The sequence below is a fragment of the Phoenix dactylifera genome, chromosome 1 (assembly GCF_009389715.1).
Source record: "Phoenix dactylifera cultivar Barhee BC4 chromosome 1, palm_55x_up_171113_PBpolish2nd_filt_p, whole genome shotgun sequence".
Taxonomy (NCBI): Eukaryota; Viridiplantae; Streptophyta; class Magnoliopsida; order Arecales; family Arecaceae; genus Phoenix; species Phoenix dactylifera.
Window position 1 is genome coordinate 1705536 of NC_052392.1, and position 11733 is coordinate 1717268.

Below are 11733 nucleotides of genomic sequence, written 5' to 3' on the forward strand. Positions count from 1 at the left end.
TTCTTTACTTTCTTTACTCCCTAATTCCCCTCTGGGAATTCCTTGTAATCACACGAGCACGCCACTGTAACCAGAAATTATTGAAATGAAAAGTATTGCACCTTTTTAAATTGTCTTTCTGGCCTTGTTGTTCTACTGGTAATACATCCGCAGGTTAGCGGAATTCCAGCCCCTTGGAATTTCTCGGCCATCTAGGGCTTCCAACTGGTAGGAGCCAGGTCGGTTTACCCAACGAACTTTATACGGGCCTTCCCAATTTGGCGCTAGCTTCCCACCTTCCGTAGGTTGAGATGCCTTAGCTCGCCTCAGCACCAGATCTCCAATTCTGAAAAGCTTCGGTCGGACTTTGGAGTTGTAATATCGGGCCACCCTCTGCTGATACATTGCCATCCGTACCTGAGCCATTTCCCTTGCCTCTTCCAAGAGATCCAAGTTCCCTCGGAGTTGCTCTGAATTGGCCTCGGGTCGGTGCGCGGCCACCCGAGGCGAGGGGAGTCCGAGCTCCACGGGGGCAACGGCTTCCGTGCCATAGGTTAGGCTGAAAGGCGTCTCTCCAGTAGGAGTCCGTTGTGTGGTCCGATACGCCCAAAGGACATTCTCGAGTTCCTCGACCCAAGCTTGCCCCGTCCGGCCGATCCGCGCTTTGATACCTTGGAGGATTGTCCGATTTGTGACCTCGGCCTCGCCGTTGGTTTGGGGATGCGACACGGATGTGAACCGATGCTCGATCCCAAATTCCTCGCAGAAGTCCCGGAAGTGCTTGTTATCAAACTGTCGACCGTTATCCGAGATGAGGACCCGAGGTACTCCAAATCGGACAATGATGTTCTTCTTCACGAACTTCCGGACTTGTGCCTCCGTGATGGTGGCCAGTGGCTCTGCCTCCACCCACTTGGTGAAGTAGTCGATGGCGACAATCAAAAATTTCCGCTGGGCCGAAGCGACGGGGAATGGTCCGAGGATATCCATTCCCCATTGTGCGAAGGGCCAGGGCGCGGTGATTGGCGCCAAGGGGACAGAGGGGACTCTCTGGACGTTGGCGTGGCGCTGGCAGGCGTCGCATTTCCGCACGTGGTCCTTCGAGTCCTCCATCAAGGTCGGCCAATAGTAGCCTTGCCTCATGATCTTATGCGCCAAGGACCTAGCCCCCAAGTGCGATCCGCAGATGCCTTCGTGGACTTCGCCGAGGGCGTAGGCCGCTTCCGCGGGGCGGAGGCACCTTAAGAGGGGGGCGGTAAACGAGGTCCGATACAGCCTCCCTTCATAAAGTACGTAGTGGGCGGACTTCTTTACAAGCCGCCGGGCCTGATCTTCGTCTTCAGGGAGGATTCCTTCGGCGAGGTAGGCGACGAGCGGGTCCATCCAAGACGGCTCCGGATCAATTGCCATCACCGCTCCAGCCCCGTCAATGCTCGGGGCATCCAGGGTCTCCAGGTAGATTGCCCTCGACAAGTTGTGCGCGTCTGCGTCCACTAGGCGGGACAACCTGTCGGCCCTGGCATTTTCGCTCCTCGGGACCTGCTGAATGTCAACACTGCCGAGGTCGGGAATGAGTGTTTGCACCTTCCGGACGTAGCTCTGCATGGTCGGGCTCCGCGCCTCGAACTCCCCTCGAACCTGCCCGACCACCAGCTGGGAGTCGGTGAAGACTTTCAGACGCCGGATGCCGAGCTCCTTGGCGAGTTTGAGTCCCGCGACTAGGGCCTCGTACTCCGCCTCATTGTTGGTCACTGGAAATCCGAACCTCAAGGCATACTCGGCTATCACTCCATCAGGATTGGTGAGGACCAGCCCAGCCCCTCCACCTTCAGGGTTCGACGATCCGTCAATGTGGAGCGTCCAGATCGGGAGATCGAGGCTGGGTGTCTCCGGCGGCTTAGGTTCCGCCTCCTGCACAGTGCACTCAGCGAGAAAGTCCGCGAGTACCTGGGCCTTGATGGCTGGTCGGGGCTGGTAGCGGATGTCGAACTCACCAAGTTCTACTGCCCACTTCACCAGCCGTCCCGCATTCTCTGGATTGCTGAGAATCTGCCGCAGTGGTTGATCGGTCAAAAGGGTGACAGAATGAGCCTGGAAATAGGGGCGAAGCCTCCTGGTCGCAGTCAGCAGCGCGAAGGCGATCTTCTCAGCCTTCGTGTACCGCGTCTCGGCATCCCGGAGGACTCGGCTGATGTAGTATACAGGCTTCTGAAGTCTTGCCTCTTCCCGAACCAGTACTGCGCTGACTGCGGTTGGGGAGACCGCCAGGTAAAGGTAGAGCATCTCCCCCTCTTGCGGCTTGGACAGCAGGGGAGGAGACGCCATGTACTCCTTGAGCTGGTCGAACGCCGCATGGCATTCGGCCGTCCAGAGGAAGTCTTTTGGGCGCTTCAACACCTTGAAGAATGGTTGGCAGCGTTCGGCCGACTTTGCCACAAATCGTCCGAGCGCGGCGACCCTTCCAGCGAGCTCCTGAACCTCCTTCACTTTGGTCGGAGGGGACATATCTTGGATGGCTTTGATCTTGTCCGGGTTGGCCTCGATCCCGCGCTGGTTGACAATGAAACCGAGGAACCTCCCGGCCGAAGCACCAAAAGCGCACTTCGCTGGGTTTAGCTTCATGCGAAACTTTCGCAAGGTGGTGAAAGTCTCCTCCAGATCTGCAATGTGCTGGTCTGCATGGCGGCTTTTTACCAGCATATCGTCCACGTACACCTCCATATTCCGGCCGATCTGCTCCTTGAAGATTTTATTGACGAGGCGCTGGTAAGTGGCGCCAGCGTTCTTCAGACCGAAGGGCATTACCTTGTAACAGTACAGCCCCCGGTCTGTTATGAAGGCAGTTTTCTCCTCGTCCTGTGGAGCCATCATTATTTGGTTGTAGCCGGAGAAGGCGTCCATAAAAGACAGTAGCTGATATCCGGAAGTCGCGTCGACCAGTTGGTCTATCCGTGGAAGCGGAAAGCTATCCTTGGGGCACGCCTTGTTCAGGTCGGTGTAGTCGACGCACATCCTCCACTTCCCGCTCGCCTTCCGGACAAGTACGACGTTTGCCAGCCACTCGGGGTAGCTCACCTCTCTTATGAAACCTGCCTCCAAGAGTTTGTCTACCTCCTGGTCGACCACCCGGATCCGATCCGGGGCACAGTGTCTCTTCTTTTGCTTTACCGGTCGGTGGGTCGGGTCGACGTTGAGGGCGTGAGAAACGACCTCCGGGTCGATCCCAGGTACATCGGCCGCCGACCAGGCAAACACATCTGCATTGGCTCGGAGGAATTCCACTAACCGGAGCCGAGCTTCCAAGTCGAGGTTGGCACCGACCCAGACCGTGCGGTCCGGGCGGTCTTCTTCGAGGGGAACTTCGATTACGCCCTCGGCCGGCTCCCCGTGCCGCAAGGCCACTTCGTCTCTGGCGTCAAGTGACTCGACGCTTAGGGCCTCCATGGGCTTCTTCCCTTTGAGAGTTGCTAGGAAACACTGCCGTGCGGTCGGCTGGTCACCTCGGACCTCTCCAATCCCGGCCGCTGTGGGGAACCGCATGAGCAAATGGTAGGTAGAAACCACCGCGCGAAGGGCGTTCAGTCCGGGTCGTCCGAGGATAGCGTTGTAGGCCGAGGGGACACGGACGACCAAGAACCCGAGCCGCACCGTGGCTTCTGCGGGTGCAATGCCCGCAGTCACAGGCAGCTCGATGACACCTTCGGCCGAGATAGCGTCTCCAGTGAATCCTATGAGGGGGGTGGATGTTTTGTGCAACAATTGTCGGGAAAAGCCCATCTTTTGGAAGGCCTCGTAATACAAAATATCAGCTGAGCTTCCACTATCCACAAGAACACGCCTTACATCATAGTCCGCCATAGTGAGAGAGATCACCATGGCGTCATCGTGGGGAGTCTGAACCCCCTTTACATCTTCATCACAAAAAGTGATTACATTTCCGACCCGCTGCCTCTTCGCGACGGCCACTCCTGATACTTCCGCCGAGCCCCCTGCGTTCCTCACGGGCCGAGAGCAGCCCCCAGTGATGGTGTGGATCACTCCCGCAACGGGTCGATTCTGCTCCCGAGGCTCCTGAGGGGCCGGGTCGGCTGGACGCGGGTCTGCGGGGGGACGTCGGTCGTTTACATATCGACCGAGACGTCCTCGGCGAATGAGAGCCTCGATCTCGTCCCGAAGCTGGAAGCAGTCTTCGGTATCGTGGCCGTGGTCTCGGTGGTACTCACAGTACGCCCGAGAAGGCTTCCTCCCAGGGATCTTCTTCATCTGCCTCGGGACCGGGAGGTCCTCCCGCCCCTTGACCTCCATGAGGATCTGGGCCCGGGGGGCCAGGAGTGGGGTGTACCGGTTGAAGCGTCGGTGCGGAGAACGAGGGCGTGTGGCGCCGTGGTTCCTTGCTGGTGACGGGCTTCTGCGCCGGCGTTGAGGCGTCGGGCTCCTCCTCTGGGGTGCCTCTTTTCGCCTTTTCTTCCCGGGCTTTAGAGGGGCTTCGGCGGCCTCCTTGTTCCGGTGGGAGGCTGCCTCCTCGGCGTCTGCATACTGGTTTGCCCGAGACAACAGCTCCGGGAAGCTCCGCGGCAGACGTTTGTCCAGGGAGAAGGTGAGTCTGCCCTTCCGGAAGCCTCGCTTCAGGGCTGAGAGAGCCACCTCCTGGCTCAAATTCCGGACCTCCAGTGTTGCCTTGTTGAAGCGGGTGAGATAATCCCGCAGGCTCTCTCCCTCGTTCTGCCGGACATCGAAGAGGGAGTCGGAGACCAGTCTTCGCCGGCTACTGACGGCGAAATGGCTGATGAAGAGACGGGTGAACTGGTGGAAGGACTGGATGGAATTAGCCTCCAGGCCGGCGAACCACGCCCTTGCCGGGCCGCGGAGGGTCGCCGGGAAGGCCTTGCAGAGGAGAGGATCCGATGCTCCATGGAGGAGCATAAGAGTCCTGAAACTCTCCACGTGGTCCCGTGGGTCCGCCGCCCCGTCGTAGGGTTCGATCGCCGGCATTTTGAACCCCGGCGGGTTTAGGGTTCGCAGGATCCTTGAGGCAAGCGCCGGCTGGGAGGAGATTTCCAAGTCGGCGAAGGGATCTTTGAAGTGCCCCTTCAGGACCTGGAGCTGTCTGTGGAGATCGTCCACCCGCCGGTCCAGGGAGCGCGACCGGTGGGTGGGAGACAAGGAGCGGCGCGAGGGGGACCGACTGGAGTGCGGGCCCCTCGAGGACTGGGGTGTCTGAGAACGCGCCCGGGTACGCCTCTCGTACCCCGCGCAGCTCCGATGAGAAGGTCCGGGCAGAATGGACCGCACTCGAGAATCCTCCCCGCGCCGGCGCTCCTCTCCATGGGAGAGGAAGGAGCGCGGGTTGTGAGGAAGAGGCGAGTGCTCGGGGAGCAGCGGCTCCTGAGCCCGCTGCGGCACCCGAGAGATCACACCCTGCAGATTCTGCACTGCCTCCGCGAGGGTGCGAACCTGCTGGGCTAGCTGGTCGAACTGAGCAGGTTCGACCGTCTGAATGGGAGGAGAAGCGGTGGAATGCTGCTGAGAGTGTGTTGGGGACGCAGCAGCCTCCCGGCCAGAGGCGCGAGAGGCTCCGCGACCGGAAGCATTGGAAGCTCCGCGACCACCTCGCCGTGCCATTACGATCGTTCTGAGATTCGGCCCTTCCTCTAGCGCCAACTGTTGCTGGTGGTCCAAACCGAGAACGATTGACACGACGGTGTGAACGGGGTTCCGCCTGAGTTGTCTTGGTTGGTGCTGGTTGCGCTCCACCTTCCGCCAAGGAACCTGCAAACAAGCCTTGCACCACCACCAGGGTGGTGATGGCCCTCCGACGGTCAAGTCAGAGGAGATTGGAGGAGGAGAGATGATAATCACAAGTGGGAGAGAGTGCTCTGGGAGGTATTGCTTACCCCCCCCTTCTCCCCCCAGCCGCATATATACCTGGCTGGGAGGTCTCTCAGGGGGGTTTGTCGTCGTGGGGCACGATAGAATGGCCACTGACATGGCCGTTACGGGGCGTCGTGGAGCAGCGCCGGGTACGGTCATGGCAGGGCGTAGTGGAGCTCCGCTTTGTACGGTCGATACAGGAGATCGTGGGCAGCATCGGGTACAGCCGTTGCAGGGAGTAGTGGAGCAGGAGGCCGCGGCGTGCCTCTGGAGAATAGCCTGTCGTTATCAAAAGATCTCCGACTCGGGGTCGGAATGCTGGATCATAGGGCAGCCGACCCGAGGTCGGGCTGCGAAGCCGGGGAGGTCCGACTCGGGGTCGGAGTGCTGGATCATAGGGCAGCCGACCCGGGGTCGGGCTGCGGAGCCGAGGAGGTCCGACTCGGGGTCGGAGTGCTGGATCATAGGGCAGCCGACCCGGGGTCGGGCTGCGGAGCCGAGGAGGTCCGACTCGGGGTCGGAGTGCTGGATCATAGGGCAGCCGTAGCTTTCCTGGATACGCGTGCCGATCACGTGGGGCATGGCGGCTCAATTCCCCCATAACAGTATTATATTACATTACATTATAATACATTAATATGTTATTTTAAATAATTTAATATTATGGTATATTATGGAAAATTAATTTATAATATTAATTATAATATTTTATACCTTTATTTTTGTATTAAACTATAAATATAATATCATATTATATTATATCATAATACATTAATATGTTATGTTAAATAATTTAATATTATGTTATATTATGAAAAATTAATTTATACTAATAATTATAATATTTTATACCTTTATTATTGTATTATACTATAAATATTGTATTATATTACATTACATTATAATACATTAATATGTTATTTTAAATAATTTAATATTATGTTATATTATGGAAAATTAATTTATAATATTAATTATAATATTTTATACCTTTATTATTGTATTATACTATAAATATTGTATTATATTACATTACATTATAATATATTAATATGTTATTTTAAATAATTTAATATTATGTTATATTATGAGAAATTAATTTATACTAATAATTATAATATTTTATACTTTTATTATTGTATTATATTATAAATATAATATATGTTACATTATATCATAATACATTAATATGTTATGTTAAATAATTTAATATTATGTTATATTACCAAATATTAATTTACTCTAATAATTATATTACTATTATGCTATATTAACATAATATTATTTTATATTACAATAATATTATACTATATCGTATATTTATGTATTAATTTATGTTATGTTTTATTATGTTGTGTTGTATAATACTATGCAATGTCCTTTATGGTAATTTTGTCATATAAAAGTACTTTCTCAGTTTGTTTACCAAACACAAAACAAAGTACCACAGCACTTTACGAATGTAGTTACCAAACAGCAAACAGATTTTTATAACAGCTCTACTTCAGACAGCTCTACTTCCAACAGCTCTACTGCCAACAGCTCTCCCAAACAGGGCCTTAGTATGGATTAATCGGATATCATATAGATCCAATTAGCGCTTTAGAGGTTCTGCACAGAGAAAAATCAAAGTTGCAAGTTGGTTAAATTTTCCTGCAGACCTGTAATTTGATTTCATTCTAAAAAACCAATGACAAATAGTTGATAACATGGATGATGCAGTTAAGGTTAAAGACATAGGAATCTAAATTGCGTCTGGGTTCAAAAAAGTTGGCGTATTAAGATAGAGCAACAGTAACCGACTAACATCATGCAACCAATGGATCACATGCTTCACAAGACATCCATGTCTAATTAACAAAGTCACAAGACAATCTAAAAAATCCCATGAAGACGAAGCATATGTCAACTCTCTCACAAAAGCTAATCCAAAAAATACATCATTAGATCTTAAGCATAAATTGAAACTGTCAATTCTCAAGTTAACAAACAATAACCCAGTGGCGAGACATAGGGGTTTTCTTCCACCTCAGAAACGGTAACAATAATGGGTATCTATATGCTACCTGTTTTTATAACTGTGGAAAATGAGTAAGAGTTATGATCTTATCTTTAATTCCACATTCTCTATTACAACTGTATAGTGATGCTTGTTTTCTGTGTCTCAGAACACTTCAAATTTTTGATTAAACTAATTGCAGGTCAAGTGGCACATGGTGCCAAGTGCAACACAGTCTAACTTAGCTTGACCAACGCATACAACAAGCGATGAAATAATGTAAAATTTCAAAGGAGTCAAATATCTAATTAGGCATGAAATCATGACACATACTTCTTAATTGCGGATATTATTGCTTATTCCCTTCAAGCGCCTAGCTTTCAGTTCATGCTCCTTTTCTGCTCCTTCTTAATTATAGCAGCTTTTTCTCTACGCAACTTCTTTGTCTCTACTTCCATTGCTTTGGTTAGAGTGTCGATTTTCCTTGAGAGCATCTACAGAAGTTGTTATGCCCAGTGATAAATGGACACAGATAAAAGAAATCACAATCAACGTTAAAAGATTCTAATCAAGAAAAAAGAATAGCAAATTTTGAATGAAATATACCTCAATTGAATTATCCTTGTCTTTCAAGCACTGGTCCTTCTCATGGCATGCTTTTCTTAAAGAAATCACCTCCTTTTGCAGAATATCGTAAAAGACACCTGAAACAGTATCATCACTAACAGTTTCTATAGGATCTGATGGTTTGCCTCTGGTGAGCTCCTTCTCTGCATCAGTTGCTGTGTTACTAACAGATAATTGTTCAATCTCTTCTCCCAGAGAATTATCACAGTGTGGATCTCCAAATGACTTCGATCTACAACTATATTCATCTGATGACCTTCCTCCATCGAAAGACTTCGATACACCCTTTGCATATTTCAGCATTGTATGGGATGGGCCAGACATTGTTGACAATCTTCCAACAGGAGCAGATGATTTCCTCGTGGCAAACCTGCTTGATAGAGTATTTGAAGAAACTTCAGCTCCATTTACTGAACGACTTCGAGACAATCCAATAGGACTGCTTCGAGTTTCATAACAGATGCCAGAGCGGAGAGATGATTTCAGTCCATCCTCCACAACCTTCAGGCGTAGTTGCAATCTTTCCTATAGATGAAAAAAAAAAAAATACTACTCACTAACCTCCCACCACCAGCATGAGAAGACAAATAAATAAATAAATGTTGAAGAAACCACCATACTTTAAGTTGAACCTCTGCTTTGGCAGTACGTTCTGCTATTGAAAGCCTATCACGAAGCTGCTGCATTTCCGCCTAAAGAAAAGCACCGAATTATATGGTGGTTTTCGATGCTCACATATCAACCCAGACAACAAAATCAAATTTTGAAGAATACCATAAGAATACGCCGTTCTTCAAGCCACTGCTTTACAGGAATAACTTTGTCATTGTCACATTTCCATTCATTTGCCATTACAGCTGCAATGCGATTTTCTGTAACCATCACACGAGACAATGTTCTCTCGAGTGTTCTTTTCTCCCCCTACAAACAACAAAAACAGAATATTAGGAAAGAAGGGAACTGTATTATTAATTTTCCCATTACAAGATCCATGTTATCAGTTATAGGATAAAGTTTGAGAATCTGTACCTTCAGCTCATTAACTTGACGCTGATAATCACGTACAGCATTTGCAGCAGCAGCTCCCGAAAGGAGAGCCTCCTCAAGTTCATGAACAGTCTGGCTCAGCTTCTCAACCTCTGTAACCTTTTGACGATGCATTTTATCTAATATTTTGTATTCTTCCTGTCATATCACATAGCTGATATCATAAGAAAGAACATAAACAATGATAATCATCAGCTATGATGTAAGTGATTAGCAGAATCGAGGTTGTTTTGTACTATTTTGCTCCTCCATTCCTCTAAGGAGAAAGAAGAAAATGGAGCAAAGGAAGATATGAAGACCACCCACCTGACATATTTCATTTTGTCTCATAAGTTCCTGGTTCTTGTTCTGCAAGTCATCAACAAGAGCAGCCTTAATCTTTGCAAATTGGACCTCTCTTTCTGCATCCAACAAAGCAGCTTCCTTGGATTTTGTTAGTCTCTCTAAGGCTCTGTTATCATCCTGAAGCTTTGAAAGCTGCAAAATATGGAAGGAAAAGCTGCAAGCTTCTTATGGTCCCCCATAAAAGAAGAAGAAGAAGTCCAGAGTGAATAAGAATATTTCAATGTGAAAAGCTGCACCTCTTGCCTCAGAAGTTTAATCTCTGCTTCAAGTGGGAAAAGTATATCTTCTAAAGGAGGTAGGTCTTCATCCCTTTGAGCAGCATGAACACGCCGAAGAGTAGCCTCAGCTGCAAATTGTGCTGCCAATGCCTCTTTCTTTTCATCGGTAATTCTCTTTATTTCTAGGTTCTGAGGGTCCAGTATTCAAAAACCAGACAACAAACTCCAAACTATTATTTCACCTCTATTGGATACACGGTCCAACTTTGCAGAAAAAGGAAACAGGCAAGAAAGGCTGCAAATTAACAAAACAAATACGATGACCTAAAATTTAAGCCACACCTTGTTTTCAAGAGTAGCTTCTGATGCCTGGAGTTTCTCCATTATCTTTTCAAGCTCCTCGGTAACCTATTAGATCAAAAGATGATACGCATGTGAAAATTTTTTGAGCTGATGTAATGGAGAGGAAGATGGATTCACCAGAACAAGAATTCAGCAAGTCAAATTTTACCTCTGCTAGAGCTTTATCCTTTGCTCGTTCTGTCAACTTTAGGCCCTTTATCTCACCATGAGCTTCAGCTAGCTCGCGGTCCTTTTCTGGGATGAGGGGAGCGAAAAAAAAAAAAAAAAAAAAAAATCATGGTTTCCTTTTTAATCAACATATTTCTTATTTCTGTTCAAATGCACATAGATGTACAACTTTTTTGTTAGGGCACATCAAATATTAATATTTGCACTACGAATTTTGAAACAGGGGATTTCTCGTCACATAATGAATGCTAATAGATTCTATGACTAATTGCATTTCATTAATGCCCCATTGGGAAATTATTTTGTTCATCCTTCACCTGAACGTACATTGTTCATCCACCCTACCCGTATTTTCATACAACAAACTGAACCGATAAAAGGCATTGATTGAACACCAGGCTATCTAAAACACTTTGATGGACGAATTCCTGGAAATATTTACAGCCTATGGATGGCATGAGTACATCCCATTTTTCAATTCCTAAATAAACAACAATACAGCAAAATCTAGTTTTTCTTTTCCTTTTTTTCCTTTTTGGCATATAAACATGAGTTCCTTACAATAGCATCTCATCAAGAAAGAAAAAACGAAGACAGATGAAGAAAAGAAGTATAAACCTTTCATATCATTCTGAAGGCGATTGAGCTCAATCTTGACCGGATCGGAGCCATGCAACAGAATAAGGAAATCCTCTTCATCAAGACTCGATCTTTTCGAACACTTCCTCCTCGCAGCCACCGCCGACCTGGAGAATTCCATCTCAGATCCGCACAGCCCCTCGGGATCCCCCATTTTTCTTCAATTCCTCCCCAACCCTCTGCTCTGCGCCTCCAAAACCCTAGCTTTCACTTCGCGGAGCAATCACGCCGAGGAACGGTACCCTAGCTCGGGATCCTCTCGGCAGATCGCCCGGATCGAGACGGAGGGGGAGAGAAGGATAAAGACCCCTAAACCTCACCCTAGCCCTAGATGAGCTGCAGTGTGAGAGTGCCGAAATAGCTAAGTTTTTTTTTTCGCTGTCTTGTCCGAAATCGTTTTTTTTTTTCCGTTCTAGCTTTTCCTTCCCGGATTTCTATCTCCACCGCCCAACTGTACATAACCGGCAGTCCCGCCGA

The 11733-nt window shown here is 48.6% G+C and overlaps 1 pseudogene; it reads right to left on the reverse strand.

Moving 5' to 3' along the window:
• Window positions 1-8182: 8182 nt before the first annotated feature.
• On the reverse strand, window positions 8183-11733 carry LOC103695582 (annotated as a pseudogene).